Genomic DNA, 13539 nt, shown 5'->3' with positions numbered 1-13539 from the left:
GCTGGGTGGGGGGGGGAGCACTGGTCTATGTTGTGTGCGCGCCGCGGTCGGTCCGGGCGCTGCTCTTCCTCTTTTGCGTTCCGTCGGCATTACGTTGTCAACTGGCATTTGGGTCGGGGTCTTCTGCGTTTGCATCGCGGTGCATCTGGGAGTCTTTGTTTTTTTTGATTTGATTTATTCTTTTTCTTTCTTCCACCCCTATTGGCTACTGGGGTTCTTGCCTGCCTGTTACAGTCGTGGCGTCCCACTCTCACTAACAACTACATTCTTTAACAGGCTTATGCGCACACACATGTACACACACACACATACAGACACATTCACCCACACGCACACAGACACTCACAGACACAAACAAATTTAGGTTGTCCCTGGTAGAATTAATTGGTGTTTCCCACAGCTTTTCCCTGTTGTCCCCACCCTCCATCCCCCTTTCCCCCTTCTCTTACAGGTGTTGTCCTTTCTCTGTGCTGTCTGTTTGTGCCCCCCCATTCCCGTGTCTGCCCCCCTGTCCGGCCCGGTGACAAATCAATACATAATTAAATAAATAATAAAACAGACAAAGGAGTATTTTAATACTCTCTTGTTAAAGTAAAATCTGTCTGGCACAATATGGTATCCAGGTCATTATACTCTATATCAGGCTGCTGGGCAGGACAGGTTTTAAAAAAAAAAAAAGAAAAAAAAAAAAGGAGATTAGTCATATGAATTCGGGCTGAGGCTACAAATGTGGGGAGCGCAATCGTCTGAGGAGCACGTCCAGACTTGACTGCATAAGGGGATCCCTGGTGTTTTCTGTTCCCCACAAGTGGTGGCACAACGACTGGGTTTGAATTAATAAGATAGGTTAGCGTTGTAGATGATATTAGAGGGTACTGTAGGGTTGGAGAAGTTCAGTTTTGGGTTAGCTGTGCCCTGCCTTGTTATTGTGACCATAGTTTCAGCTAATCAAATAAATGCCAGCCTGCAATGTGATAGTATATGTTGATTTTCCTTATTTAAACCTGTTGGTGACTGCCACCTTTTTCCAGGAAAAACGCCTAAAATAACATACCTAAAATAAATCAGTAATAACTCCTCAACCCTTTGGCCTAGATGCATAATTCTCATTTGAAAGGTCAGAAGCTAAGGAATATAAATCCATTGTAAATTCACATATTTAAAAAAAAAATAAAAAAGATTTTTTTGTCCTCGCTTGGTAAAAAAGCTATATCTTTAATGCAATAAACCATCAAAACCATCATCAAATAGATTATAATGCAACTGAATATGTTTTAATACACCTGGAATGCAATTGTAACTGTAAATTTGATGAAAATAAACTAAAATACAACAGTTATCATACAATTTTTTTAAAATATACCAGGCGATTGTCTATATTTTGGCAACATTCACTGTTTAAATGTTGACTTTTATTGGGAGTAATCTTTAAAACACTATACTATACTAAACAACCATGTTCCAAATGACGTAAAGTTAGGGGGGGCATCAATCATCACAGATTGAGCAGACCTTTCATTTGATACCCTATATGTTTATGTACAGGTACTACCAGACTGTGGAAACCCAAAGCAGCACTTCTCCTCCTCTGCATAAAAAGGTGAGAGAATGCAGCCACAGCTCCCAGGTATTGCGCAATAATCAAGGTGGCGCCTGGTGATGTTTTCAGTAACAAATCAGCTGATTTTTGGGCTGATGGTGAAAACGGCAAAAGTAAGTCAGCGGTTGTAATTGTATATGTATACTGGCACGTTTGCTGTTACTTTTATCCAGCTTATTAGTCATTCATTTTGGTGATTTGAGTGATGTGAGTGATACAGCTGATCTCAGGGAGAGAATAGCTCTGGTTTGAGAGGTTGGACATGAGGATGTGTTGTGATTAGAGATAACTGAATGCTTATAACTGCAGCCATGTACAGTGCTCACAGAGCGATTTAGGTTGTGATACAAGCTCATTTAGATGCTTGGTGTTTGATGGGTGTTTGGTGTGGATCAGAGGTGTCTAGCATGGATAGGGTGATGTAATACTAGTTTTAGACATGAATTTCTCTTTGCATTTTACACGAAAATCGCGTGCTACCCCCGGTACAGGGGATGTCAGGACTCAACTTGTTGGTGTAGCGCGGTAAGGATTAGTGACTGTATGGTGCAAAAAAAAAAAACCTAACTTGAGCTGAGAAAACCAAACACACAGACCTTGTGCATTGATAAGTTAAGCATATAAGTTCATAACATCCGTTTGATTCAGCCAAATACATCTGTAAATTTCACCTTCCAAACGTGCATTGGCATGTTCCAGTGATCCCAGTAGTGCACAGGAGATCTGTGCACACATTAATCTCTCTGGTCTGGTGCTGCGGTTAGTGGTGCACAGTGTGCCTGCAGTATTCCATTGCTTAGTGATGAAGCTTGTGGGTTGCTGGTTTGGGTGGTTGTGCAGTTTACTACACTGTAAAACATTATAGACCCATTTAGTCATGTCAACTTACCTCTTCTTTTTAACTCAAATAGCTCTGACAAGTTTTAAATTTTGAACGTATGAGTTTTAGAAAGTTAAACTTGCATTAAAGAGGTGGTATTATGCTTTTTGGCTTTTTCCCTCTCCTTTATTGAGTTATATATATTTTTTGTGCATGTTACAGGTTTACAAAGTGAAAAAGCCCTAAGTCCAGCCCAAAGGGAGTTCCCATTCTGAGTAATGTTGGAATGTTTTAACTTAAAAAAGAGAAAGCTGTGTGGATCCCTGGGGTTTGTGTCGCATTGAACATTTCGTCACAGCAGTTGTGTGTGGCATCGCTATGACGACAAGCTACGTACTATCTCTGGGTACTATCTGCAATGGAAAACGGAGCAGGGCCAAGTAGAGTCGAGTCTATCGATTTGCGCTATGGTAGCATTTTTCGGCAAGGCAGCACAGATCATCAGAACACCGGCAACAGTTCAACGTTTAGTCCTGATGGTAAGATGTGGAACAATGATGCTGTGTGGTTGTGGACTTGTACCATCTGCTAGGTTACGGTCTCAGTCTGAAGCGGCTTTGATTTGGATCACACCTTGTTTCTTACGACCCGCCCTTCTCTGCTTCTGATTGGCTAGTAGTCCTTACCTGGGAACTGTGCATGTGCAACTCCCAACAAAGATTTTGTACAAGTAAGATGCATCACTCTGTAGCTCAAGAGCAGAGCGTACAACACAGGGTGAAAAGAGGAACTGCAGTAATGTGCAGTATGAGGAAAATATGGTGTTTTCTGGAAAATTAAACCATGTAAACCTGTTCTGGTACAACCCCTAATTAAGATTTTGAAACTGAAAATGAGCATAATACCACCTCTTTAATTCATTGTGTTGACTATTTGAGACTTTTGTCATGTTGACTTAACTAGCGTATGTATGTAAGTTATAATAAAGGCGAGTGTTGCGGGATGGGAGCAAGAGAAAATAAATTGCCTAGGTGCTGCATCTTTTGAGCTTGAGAGAAACATACACACAATCAACAAATTATTAGGGTTGAGAGAGTACTTGGTTGAAACAAGTATCCGGTACAGATACTTTTTACGTATCATCCGAGTAAAAAGTGTCAATATCTTTTTTTGAAATAAACTATAAATATAGGAAACTATAGGGGAAAAAATCAATTACTATTGTTATCAAAAACATTGCTCTGAAGCTCAATTTAGTTGGATTATGTGGCTTTTCACTCAGAAGACAGGCTGTGCGGTTACATAATTATGATCTGGAGGCTGATAAACTTGTCAGTTTCTTAAGCAACAGCTCAAGAATTAAGTTATGTGAGATCAGATCTCCTTTCCTTTTGCCTATATGCTTCTGTCCTATCTGCCTTTTCTGTTCTGCCTGTTTCTTTCTCTTGCAGTTTTTCTCGATTGCTTAAACACATTTCTTGAAATTGTGCCTCTTTCTCTCGAAACTCTAAATACAAATCCAAAACTTCTCACCCAGTTTTCAGGTCAAAATGAAGCTCTCCACTCAAAACCATTCAATCTTGCTTAAAAACCAAACTTTGCCCTCAGACATAACACCCAAGCCCTCAAAAACACACACACTACAACACAGTCTTAGACACTGGTGAGATAAATTCAAAATGATGCTACAAAAACTGATTATAAGTAATGTTGCTTGTGGTTCTCCCCTTCAGAAACCTTTTCACATGATGAACACAACAAAAGAAACAACAACTGTAAACATTTGCACATTTTTTATTTCTTAGTACTGTCCTGTGCAACACACCAAACAACTAATTATTCTGCCCCAGCATCTTGTCTTTGGTCTAGGACAGGCCAGAGATTCTTCTTCTTCACCTCCTCTTCCTCCTGCCTCTTCCTCGTCCTCCTCCCTCCTCCTCCTCTGCCCTACTCCTGCTCTTCCTCCTCCTACTCTTCCTCCACCTCCTCATCTTCCTCCCATCCCATTTCCTCCTTCAACTCTACTGTTCCTCTTCCTTCACCTCTTCCTTCTCTCTATTTGGCTCTTCCTCCTCCTCTCTGGTGTCCTTTACCTCTTCCTTCAGATTTCTTTTGATCCACTGTTCCAAAACTGAATGAACCAACTCTGACCCTTTTATCTAACTATTGAAGGTTCTGATTTGTGTATTATCAGTTATGACTCCTTGTGTTTCCACTTGGGTAGTTGTGTGCTAATTGATCTCAACCTGTGCTGACTGAGTGAACAACATTGAATGTTAGTGTTTTCTCAGTGACCACATGGTGTAGGCAATAAGAAATTAAGGGATTTGTGTGTAGAGTTTAGTTATGGTTTTGAAATCTTCAAAAGCCTGCTTACAGTGTTTAAGCAATTCAAAAAAACTGCAATTTACTCTAAAGGGTTCCTGAGGTGAATTAATAGCGTGGTGTATCGAGGATGTCGGGAATCCACTGAACAAATCTGTGTTAGTGAGCACTTCTCCATTGCCGAGATAATCCATCCACCTCACAGGTGTAGCATATCAAGATGCTGATCAGACAGCATGGATCGAATACAGATTTTGACAGATTTGTGAACAATATTTGAGAGAAATAGGCCTTTTGTGTACATAGAGAAAGTCTTAGATCTTTGAGTTCAGCTCATGATGAATGGGGGCAAAAACAAAAGTGTTGTGTTTATAATTTATTTATTTAATTTAAAGTAATACTGCATATTTATGGTATATATATAATGGCAAATGGGAAACTAAAGCAACACAGTTGTAAGGACAGGCTGGTAGCCTTCAGCATGGAAACCTTGCCCTGATTATGCATTTCAGTGACCTCATATAAACCTGCTCTGACTCTGGTAACATGCTATCAAAAACTTAATGATTACATCTTTGGTAATTTAATCTTTCAACTCTGTTTGAAGGGTTAAGATATGTGGGTAGAGTTTATCAAATCCAGCAATTTTTAGCATGCATATAGGTAAAATCAGTTTTTACCACCATAACATTATGTAACCCTAACCTTTCTAGAAGCTTGCTGGCCCTTCTTCCTCATTCCAAGCATGCGAGATGCAGAAAGATAAGTCGTAACGATCAGACAAAATGTTCTGGCACATGCCAGAAGCTTCAAATTTTTTTTACTGAATTTCATAACTGCAAAATCTTCCATCTGTGACTAAGAGGAACTCATTTCATAATGAGGTGTGTTTATCAGGAAAGCACAGCCCCTATCTGCTGAATGTGTATGATCTTAAGTCATGCTTACATCATGATTTATAGAAGTGTGGCAAGTCTAGCAGCCTTATAGGATCAGTGTATTTCCTCTTGTAAATGCAACTTTCAATCTTTTTTTTTCTCAAGAAGATAAATACTGAATTTGTGATAACAAAGCCTGTTGAGTCTTTCAGACAAAATTATTTCAAAACTTGATGGCGATAACAGCTTGTCCTCTGGGTGCATGTTTGGAGCCAACACAGTCCTACGTACATAGCTTTATCCTGATGTGGCACCTTTTCAACAAATCAATCATATGGCCTCATGCAGCTTCACAAAAAAATCTCTAGCACTGTTTTATTGCATAAGCAGTTTGACCTTAAGTGACTGCTGTTTAAACGGCTTTTCTGGTAGATTGAGTGCTCCTACAGTTTTTCTGGAGCTCTGTCATTTCTGTCAGCTCTAGCTAGACATATACATACAGTATATTCCCTGAAAAGGACCCTGGACATTCCCATTTTCTTTCCCAAAGCTAAACATATTTGCAGAATCAAGTTCTGGAGGTGTGATCGTGGTGCAACGTGAACAGATTTGCACACTCAGACATAGGATTTACCTTGTTAGGTCCAGTTTCCCCCACCATGAACTTTAAAATGACACAAACAATTAAGTTATATACCAATAAAAATAACTTCATCCCATGCCATGACCACCCAATGCCTTCAAAACAACATCAATTCTTCTAAGTACAGATGCACATAATTTTTGAAGGAAACTCGGCAGGTAGGTTTGCCCAAACATCTTCGAGAAATATTCACAGTTCTTCTGTGGATTTAGGCAGCCCCAGTTGTTTCTCTCCATGTAATCCCAGTCAGGCTGAATGATGTCATAGTTCTTAATGACTGATATAATGATGATTGATATTTAATGACTCGCTGTATATTTGGGGTTGCTGCAGGGTCCCACTGGTTTCTGCAGCTCTGAGCTTAAGATTAAGATCAACTTTATTGTCCCCTGAGGGAAATTTGTCTTGGGCATCAGTGCCGCATGAGGCTGCAGTAAACACCAGTAACACATATAGACTTTACACTCACATACATCATACAATCCACCATACATTTACATTACATTGCACAAGTATCTATGACCCTGCCCCTGTCAATCATTGATTACAAGGTAAGTAGAACCTGAGTGATATGAAACCTCAGAATTATTATATTCAATTGCACTTGAGCACATAAAGCAGAAAACAGTATGACAGACACAAAAAGTACAACCGCCACAATTCTGTATTAAAAAAGAAAAACTCATATAAGATCTGGTTGATAAAACAATATTAGTGCAAGCGATCAAACAATATTAAACTATGCTTAAAAATAAATAAATAAAGTGCCGGAAGTTCTTCAAGCCATCTTGTTCCGAGCAGATTGTTTATTTAGGAGTGCTATGGAAGTTGGGATGAAGGACAGCTTATAGCGATTAATTTTACATCTGCTAGCCATAAGGCGTTTCCCTGAAGGTAAAACATCGTATTCAGAGTGCAGAGTATGGGAAGGGTCCTTCAGAATTTTCTGAGCCTGGGAGACTACCATATTTTCAAAGATGGTCTGAAGGGAAGTGTAGTGTTTCTTTCCCATAACCTTCATCGCAGCTTTTATTAGTCTTTCAATTTTTGTTTTGCACTGGACGGTAAGGGTGCCAAACCAGGATGCCATTCCATATCTGATCAGACTTTCCAGCACAGCGTTGTAAAATAGTCATGAAAAAGTCATTACAAAAAAGTCATGATCTTAGTACTCACCCCTACCAGTCTCAGTCTGCGGAGAAAATGCAGTCTTTGGGTCAGTTTGGCACACAAATAGTCAACATGCACATTTCCTTTTAATTGGTTATCTAATTGTATATCCAAGTACTTAAATTAAGTTACTTGCTCAATTTCTCTGTCCCCAATGACAACATTGTCATGGGCTCTCACTTCCCTGGGATCAAATAACGTCTCTTTTGTTTTCAAATTATTCAGAATGAAATGATTCCTCACACACCAATCCTTTAAGAAGTCAATCTCCCTGTAATAAGGACAGTCGCCAACATGCAATAAACTTAAAATAATTGTGTCATCAGAGAATTTTATGTTGGGCTCACTACTTCTACACTCGTTAGTATAAAGTGTGAACAAGAGTAGAGAGCTGACAGCTCCTTGAGGTACCCCTGTACTACAATATTTCATCTTAGAGAGTGTAGCATTTACCTTCACTTGTTGTGACCTGTTTGTTAAAAGGGAGTAAAACCATTTGATAATTAAAGGATTAACTTTCATGTCAGCAAGCCTCTGAACGAGCAAATGAGGACCGACAGTATCAAAAGCAGAACTAAAATCAGCAAATAAAACACGTGCATAAGCGTCTGTGCTTCCTTATTAAATGAGATACTGTAATGACTGCATCCACAGTACTACACCCCTCCCTATATGCAAACTGGAAGGGATCGAGACAAGGAGTTACTTCTTGTCTAAGTAGGTTCAGCATTACTCTCTCAAAGCACTTCATAACCTCACATGTAAGTGCAACAGGTCTAAAATCCTTATTTGCTTTAGGACAAGAGATTTTTGGTACTGGGATTATTAAACTTCTTCCAGAGAACTGGAACAGTATGGCTGTCTAATGATAGCTGAAAGATAGGGCACCACGCCTCAGACAATACCGATGAACACATTTTAAGCAAGAAGGCCGGCAAACCATCTGGACCTACAGATTTCTTGTTGCCAACTTTGCTAAAGATTGACTGTAACTGCAAAGTGTCAATTTTCTTATAACCTGGAATGGCATTAAAATAATCTAAGACCTCCACCTTCCCTAGAGAAGAGTCGTTCAGTACATCATATCTTAGAAAGAAGTCATTTAAATCATTAGCTCTGACCCCGTCATTCAAAGTGACAAACAAAGTTCATGTTAGTGATGTTTTTCATTGAATTCCACATTTTTTTATTGTCCAAGGAGCAAAAGTTCTGTTCAATGGCCTCGCTGTAATTTTCTCTGGCGTTCCTCAGCATCATGTTTAGTTCCTTTTGTGCTGCAGCCACCCCCAGGCGATCCATGTTTTTGAAAGCCAACTTCTTTTTATTAATACAGGCTTTAACCTCCTTTGTGATATATGGCTTATTGTTAAGGAAATGCAAAACATCCTTTTTGGGGACAACATTATCAACACAGAATTTAATATAGTCATTAATTGTTTCAGTTGCCTCATTTAACTCCAAAGTGTGGAAAATGCTCCAGTCAGTACTGGAGAAACTGCCTCTCAAGTCCTCAGTCCACTGCAACACTGTCTTATGTTGAGGCTTGCTGGACTAAATAGCAGATATATATGTGGGTATAAGATGCACAGTCGAGTGGTCAGAGTTGGCGAGAGGAGGAAGCGATTTAGCTTTGTATGCACTTTTGATGAACAGCGACCGTACATTGCTCAAAATAATAGAGGGAAGTAGTGGCTTATTACCCCTGCACCGGAGCCGTTGTCTGACCCCTCCACGCCTGCTACAGATAGAGCTGATGGCACTATCTGTGCAGTAAGTTTCTTTGGGCAACCACTGGGTCAACGGTTCTCAACGCTGCCCATATATTTTTGCTTCTTCAAAAGAGCTTGAACAGCACATCTGGAAACCCCTGTCTGCCTGGGAGAGACCTTGCTGATGCAGTATAACTAGGGGAGAGCGAGGTGAGTTGAGCCAGTTTTTACTTGATGTGTCTTTAAATTGAGGACATGACAGTAATGTCTCCAACTAAAATATGTGCATGTATTTTAGGCTGTGGTGCATCCCTGGGAATCAATTTGGATCTAAAAAAAATGTTTTCAAAATATGGCTTCCAAAAAAAAGTGGACTCTTGGCTCAACTTGACGCATATGTGGGGTCAGTTTAGCCACATGGGGGTCGGGACATCAATGTCATTTCACCATGCAAACTCAAATGCCAGGTCCCAACATTCAATTGCACTTAGATAGTGAAACATTGCAGTTATGTCTCCTAGTTTTTTCATATCAATGTATCACTTTAAAGTCATCCTGTTTATCATCATGTCCCGTGCCACTTGATGAATGGACTTCCCATATGCATACCTCTCCCTCTACTCTGTCCAAACCCACAATAGGAGTTGAAGCCTGTCTGTTTTCCATTTATAGAAGCATGACATGATGGTTTTTGGTCTGAAATGCATAATGTCACATAATTTCGGTGATGCATAAAAATGCTATGTACAATTACCATCAAATAGTTGGCTCAACTTCCCCCAGGTCTTTTGGCTCAAATTACCCCATCCCTGTCATTTTAACAAACTTGTGTCATCCAGCAGTTTAACAGTAATGTCACACTAACAGTATAGCCTCATATTGTAACTGTAATTGTAAACCACTAACACATGCGTAAGATTTTATCAAACCTGTCTATAATTGTTCAGACATTAGAATCGGGACTCCTTGAACATAAAAAAAATCACATTCAAAAATTTTGAAGAGACCAATTTTGTCTATGGTTGCCAAGAAATGGGGTGGCTCAACTTCCCCACAGGCTTAAATCACCCCTCTCTCCCCTACCTTGTGTCTTGTTGCTGTGCTCAAGCTCACCATGGTGTATGACTTTTGACAGTAAACTGTCTTCAACAACCTCACCTTGTTAGTTGAGTTTGGCTATTCTTCACCCAGTTGTATTCCTCCTACACAGCTGTTTCTGTTTCAGGCTGAGAGAGCAGCAGCAAAGACCCCACCCCCAGGGTACAGAACAGAGCAGCATCAATAAATACAGAAATACATTGATTGGTCAGGAATAGCCTAAAAGGAGGAGCTGGGTTGGTGGTGGGCAACAAGCATCTCACAGAGAAAGCAGTATGGGTAGGCAATCTAGAGCAGCGTCAAAAAGGAGCCTTGTATGGCTTTGCAAATGAATTCTTAGAGGGAAATCGGCTGAGCTGTCAGCTGATGTGGGCTTGACTTGACATGGGCTGCTATCAGCTGATGCACTGGGATTGTGAGCTGAGCTTGACTTTATTGCTTGTCTGAACTAACGCTATGCTTGATTTATTTAATCTTACAGCTGACAACATGCCTATAAAATCTCTGACTTTGTGCAAGAATAATTGAATGCTGTTTGGAATGCAAAAGGTGATCACACAAATATTGATTTGATTTAGATGTTTCTTCTGTTCACTCACTTTGTATTTTGTTAATTGATAAATAAAATCTATTAACATGTATATTTTTATAAAGTATTCCTACTTTACAGCACTTTTTTCCACACCTGCCTAAATATTTTGCACAGTACTGTATGTTTTTATGAGATGTTGCAAACCAGCTGAAACCCACCGGTGACTAGTGATGCAGCCTTGTGATTTATACCACAGTGATATAGTGATATAGTCAAAAATAGTAATTTAAAGGGGCTATATGTAGTTTTTTAAATGAAATTAATCACAGGGTTTTAACCTCACATAAAAACAATCTACTTGATGGGTTTTTCTGTTACCTCTGACGGCAAGTATGCCTAGTCCTATGTGAAGACTTCAGTTTGGATTTTCTGGGAAATCCAGTGGCTGTTACTGCATGCACACTCCTGAGCCTCTTGCCTGATTCTGATTCTCTGCCGTACACACAGCAACAACACCGCAGCTAACGAGATGGAGTCTGCTAAAAACGACTGGCTCCCAGCTCAACACAGACTGCAACACAAACTTAATCAGAAATACTTTATAGGGGAAAATTCTTTTGTCACAGTTGCACTTGTCAAAGGTAGATAGATAAAGAGTATATAAATATAATAGTATAAATATAAAAAATAAAGACAAATATAAAGGTGTGTGGGTATGTACAATATTTACATTATTAAGAATTATTATGGTGAACCAAAAAGGACATGTGAATAAATAGCAGCAGAGAATATTGCACATTAATTATTCATGTATAACATCAATTAATGTAAGGATAAAAACCTGCAGCCGTCCTATTGCACAGGTAAACTAACATTTCTGCAAAGCATGTAAAATATATTGTGATTTTGTTGGCTCAAGTTAGATAACGTTAGCTTGCCGGCTAACCCTGACCAGTTGCTAATGTTATCCGATGTGAAATACTACAGTTGTATGGCTTTCCAGATTACCTCACCAGCTAACACGACCCATATTACTATCCTGTGTGCCACCAATATTATGTCAGTGTTTTAAACCTGCAATAAATGATGTAAACCGTAGCCGAAGTGTGGCAACAATCTCATTTATAATATTCAGCCTAGCTCACTAACTGTTTTGTTATCATCCAATACATTTAGCTGTATTCACATTGTTGAGCATTTCAAATCTAAGTTGGCAAATCTTGCTGAAGATTCAGTATCGTATATTCAACTAGTCACAAATCTACTCACATTTCCTTATTGAAAGACTTTCCCCACAATTCTTTGCATATCAGTGATCAGAATGTGTTTCATCTCACTGACGCACAACTGGATCACCATTCTCTCTCCATTTAACAGGGCTGCATTGTTCAAATGGTTGTTGTGCTTCCAAAAAGGGTTGAGACTGAACAATGATGGACTGATTTTTCATTTGGCTTTTGTTTATGTGTACAGGCCTTGTGTCACTCAAAAACTGATGCAGGTCGTATGTGGTCTGATGTAATGTGACCTGCTTTCTTAATCTTTCTGCTCTTAAATATCTTTTCCTACAATTATGAATGTATACTTCAACTGATCCCCTCGAACCCCCTACATAGCTGCTGTGCTATGTAAAGACTGTAGGAGTTTGCAGGTCACCATTTTACTTACTGACACCTGCGTTCTACTGCTTCTTTTAATACATGATTTTCATCCAACAGCCACAGTTGCTAGTTTTTTAAATATAATTTTAAGGATTTACACCAACAAATGTGACACAAACGACTTGCAAACATGTGGTTGATGTTTTAACATTCACACCGTACCTTTAAAAACTATATATATATTATATATAATATTATAATATAGGGTATCTGTACTTTTAAGTACAGGATTTGTGTACTTTGTCCACCACTGTCTTTACCTTGTAAACCACTTACTGCAGGTTAAGTGTGTGTTAAGTAATATTGAACTTTCTTATAAATTCGGGAGAAAACAAACATTCCAAATACTTGGGACACAGAAATGGTTATGTATCACAGTGTATGTACAGTATGTGATCTATTTGATTTGATCACTCTAAGTCAGTCAGAAGGTTATGATAAGTAAAGATCTACATATCATGCATTAGACAATGCTATATATGATAAATATCACAGATCTCAAATGTCTCATCATGGCTCTGTACTATGCTTCAACACTGTACCTCGGCTACAATGTGCTATGAAACCTAACAAATGAAACTTATGTTGGGAACACGAGAAGATAAAATAGCTGAAACACAACAGTTCCTGCCACCTTTTCTGTTACCAGCAAAGACAATGCATTGGGCCAGTGGTGTCTGTCAGGTCTAATACAGCATACATCTTATTCATTATTCATTATGCTGAGTTTGGATTATTTCTTTTATTACAATACAAAGCCCTCAATTGTCTTTATACCTTGTGCACTTCAGTTAATTGGCCCCGAAAAAAGAATGAGGGTGAAAATACTGGCGCTATGATGTCTTCCAGCTGTGTGGCATTCTGCCAAAACAAGTCTTCAAGGCTTGTTACAGATTTTCTAAAACGCACACAAAATACACACACATAGAAGGAACAGTTTGCTACAGTGAACTGGATTAAAATGCACAAATACCTTTTATAACTAAAGGATTTATTTTCCTTTACGGACTTGACAAAGTAATGGTTTTGACTATGGCTTTAAGTGTTTTTAAATGATTATTCCCCACAACATCTCCAGTCTTTTGATCATTTAAAGTAATTTT

Source organism: Micropterus dolomieu, linkage group LG21 (genome assembly GCF_021292245.1).
Source record: "Micropterus dolomieu isolate WLL.071019.BEF.003 ecotype Adirondacks linkage group LG21, ASM2129224v1, whole genome shotgun sequence".
NCBI classification, from domain to species: Eukaryota; Metazoa; Chordata; class Actinopteri; order Centrarchiformes; family Centrarchidae; genus Micropterus; species Micropterus dolomieu.
This window is presented reverse-complemented; position numbering follows the sequence as displayed.